This window comes from Kryptolebias marmoratus, linkage group LG8 (genome assembly GCF_001649575.2).
Source record: "Kryptolebias marmoratus isolate JLee-2015 linkage group LG8, ASM164957v2, whole genome shotgun sequence".
Taxonomy (NCBI): domain Eukaryota; kingdom Metazoa; phylum Chordata; class Actinopteri; order Cyprinodontiformes; family Rivulidae; genus Kryptolebias; species Kryptolebias marmoratus.
In genome coordinates, this window is record NC_051437.1 from 7,371,546 (window position 1) to 7,375,333 (window position 3,788).

General features: G+C 38.1%; 1 pseudogene; it reads right to left on the reverse strand.

Moving 5' to 3' along the window:
• Positions 1–945: 945 nt before the first annotated feature.
• On the reverse strand, positions 946–1,263 carry LOC119617256 (annotated as a pseudogene).
• Positions 1,264–3,788: the final 2,525 nt, after the last annotated feature.

Genomic DNA, 3,788 nt, shown 5'->3' on the forward strand with positions numbered 1-3,788 from the left:
GGGCACAAACTGAGCTCCTCTCCTCCGCCCTCAGCGGGCACCAACTGAGCTCCTCTCCTCCGCCCTCAGCGGGCACCAACTGAGCTCCTCTCCTCCGCCCTCAGCGGGCACAAACTGAGCTCCTCTCCTCCGCCCTCAGCGGGCACCAACCGAACGCCTCTCCTCTGTTCTCAGGGGTCATCAGCTGAACTCTGGCTGCCCCTCAGAACTTTCTGCTCAGGCTGGTTGAAAACCAGATAAAACAAATAAATTTTAACTCTGATTTTATTTGATGTTTTTGTTCCTGTTATTTATTTTCTTTATCCAGATGTTTTGATCAGGTTCTTTGAGTCTTAGACCCAGATGTTTTTGGTCAACTTATTTTGTCCTAATGGCAACAAAGAAAATTATAATATTTTTAAATGTTAAAAAACATAAAATGTATTTTTTACTAATTGGTGTTAAATAATCACAAATGAAGAAAACAGAAGCTTGGTGTTTAATAAAGAAAATAAAGTGTTAAAATGACAGTTTGGATGGGAGACAAACAAGGTTCTTGTGGACAAGTTATATATTTTCTACAAGTTACATCTTAAGGTAACTATAACGCTCCATCATTGAAGAAAATATTGTTTTTAAGTTGAAGCATCTCCTTTAATGGGATATAAACAGTTTCAAATGATTTACAAACTGGTTCAAAGGTTTCCAGTTAAGTTTCTCTCTCAGTTGTGGCGTCATTTGTTGAAAACTAAAAGTCTGTCTCTTTAGTGCTCCACCAGAGGTTTATTTTAGGTTGGATATTCAAATCTATTCAAAGATACTTTATTAATTAGTTTCAGTTTAAAATAAATGTTGTTGTAGCTCATAATGCTGGTTTTGTTAAAGAGTTGTTTTAGATGCTGATGGCTGTGGGCAGGAAGGATCTCTTGTAGCGGTCTGTCCTGATGTATCCTCAGTCCTGGTGTCCTCAAAGAGCCCCACCAGGTGAGCCTCGCTGACCTCCTGCGGAGCCATAAAGGCTGAGCTCTGGAAGCTCAGGTCGGTCTTGAAGTCCTGTGTGATCTCCCGGACCAGGTGCTAGAAGGGCAGCTTCTGGATGAGCTGCTCAGTGGACTTCTGGTAGTGGTGGATTTCCTTGACAACCACGGTACCGAGCCTGTAGCTGTGAGGCTTCTTCACTCCGCCGGTGGTCAGGGCGCTCTTGCTGGCAGCTTTGGTGGCGAGCTGCTTCCTGGGAGCTTTACCTCCGGTGAATTTACGGGCAGTCTGCTTGGTTCTGGCCATGACTGGACTTCAGGGTTCTCTTCACATTTAACACTTGTTGTCATGGTTACGCATCATAACAAAATGTCCAAAAGTAAAAAAGGTTTCAGTAAAAATCCTTCCAGCTGCACAGCATCCAATACCAGAGGAAATAATGATAAAAAAAAAGTGATTTACATCAAGAAAAAAAGAGGAATAACATTTTCAAAAGCAATATCTCAGAGTGAATGTAACAGAGCTACTCCAACATGCAGTGGCGGCTGGCCAATAAAGGGCGCCGCATCACCACTCACATTACCTTGAATAAGACGTAAAAAAAATAATTACAAAATAAATAGTAAAATAAAAATATTTCCAAATATATATATATATATTTAGTTGTGTAAGATAAATATTTTATAGTTAATGATAAGTAAAGTTGTTTCGTTCTTCGACGTTGTCTGATTGGTGACGTAATCTTTGCCCATAGACTGTTGTTAAAAGTTGTACATGCGCAGTAGCTCCTCTTTAGTACAAGAGATAGGACGGTTCTGGGGCGCACCTCTCCTGCGCCCAGAGCTGAATGCAGCTCGATTTGCATTTCACCACCCTCCCGCTGCCGGAGCATGGGACTCCCACCATGGGGGCTGATGTCACATCCATCTGTCATAAAGTTCGCCTAATTGAAAGGTCGACCCGTGGATGTTCTGCCTTTTATTCAAAGACAGCAATAAGTTCATTACGTGACTAAGTTACATACACAAGGTAATAAATAAGTTCATAGTTGATAATTAGTTTAAGAAAATTTATGCTAAAAAACCTGTTAAAATGTTTGGTTTTGAATTCTAATTGGAGTGAGACATCTGATCTTCGTTATATTGTATGTGCAGAATACGTGACGTAGTGAGTGCTCACCATAAAACAAGCTTTGACGTATTTTCTCCGGTAAAGTTTTGAAAAATAAGGGAGAAAACAGGTCTTAAAAACATTAAATTTGCCCAACGCGCTTGCGCCATAGGAGACCTCCGTCTTTGTAAGTATTGGTGTGTTCAGAAAGCACTTGTGCATATGTGTATTTATATGCACATTATAATGTCCTTTAAAAATGAATAAAATGTAACAGATCAATGTAAAATTTACTAATCTGATTGTAGATGGTTCAAATACATTTCAACAAATACAGACAGCCTAGATCTGTTGTGACAGCCATCAGAATAAGGAACACACTATAGCTTAAAGAAAAAAAAAAAAAATATATATATATATATATATAGCAAAGGGTTTTGCAAGCATATAATCTAAATTCTGACCAGACCATGTAATTTATATCTGTAAATGTAAACAAACTGTTTGGATTTAGCATAATTCTTTGAGTTTTTTTTAAACTCGACTGTGCTGTTTGTCCCAAAGGTCACAGCAGAGGGCATCCTAACCCAATAATATCACATGCATGTTTCACTTTACCTATGGTTTCTAACCTAAATTTAATTTACTGTAGAATGCTGTTCAAGTGTCTACTTGAGAGTGATAAAAAGCTACAATTTATTCATATGTTTTACCTTTCAATAGCTTAGAAAATTGGACTTACTTCAGTGTTTTATAGTGCAAATACATCAGAAGTACTTGGAGCAGATTTTTGAAATCATTTGACTGCATTGGACTACAAGCACTCTTACAGCTGTTTACTAAAGGGTGTGAAGTAGCATCTGTGAAGTGTTGCATCACTGGAAATAAGACACAGTGTTTTCCACATTGTTTCCTATACTGCGGATGCTGGTAATAGACAACAGCAGTAAGAAATGTGCAGGGAGCAGATGGGATATCAATTTAAGTTTCCATTGTTTTGGTTGTGGAGGTGTCTATGGAGACAAAATGTGAAATATGGGTTTTCCCCAAGTTAATCAGTTGTTCATGAATATGTTTGCTGCTTTTAAGAGGCTGGAGAGTCTCTTGGAAAATTCCAATAAAAACAAAGAAGAAGAAAAAGTACAATCTAATTCCATTCTTCTTCTTCTTATTATTATTATTAAAGAATGAACTGATTAAAGACTGGTTAGCTTTTGATAAGGCTGTCTGCTCACCCAGAAACATGTACAATGTGTTCAGTCACTCCCTCATGTTCACACACTGGATTAGCCCATTGGGCCTCATATGTCTTACTGAGAACACCTCCCTTAATGTAGATTCCAGCTTTGACACTGCACAGTGGATTTCCATAAATGTACATATAGTATTTTTGTACTTTAGGCATGTATTTTTTTATTTTTTTTGGTTATTAATGTGCATTTCTAACTGATATGTTCAGCCTGCTGTGGTTCATGCAAAGGTGACACTTAATCAATTTCAAATGTGAATAATTCTAGCAAGTTCAAGCGCAGTGTTTATGTCAGACTACAAAATCATATTGTTTTTCAAAGCCTGCTAATATTCACACCTGTTCATTAATGACTGATAGGCCAATGGGTTTTGCTAAATTTGCTGAAGCAGCTGTCATGTTTGCACAGTTTACTTACTGGCTTCTAGAATACTGACCAAACATTTTATTTTGAAGTACACAGGAAGTTGAT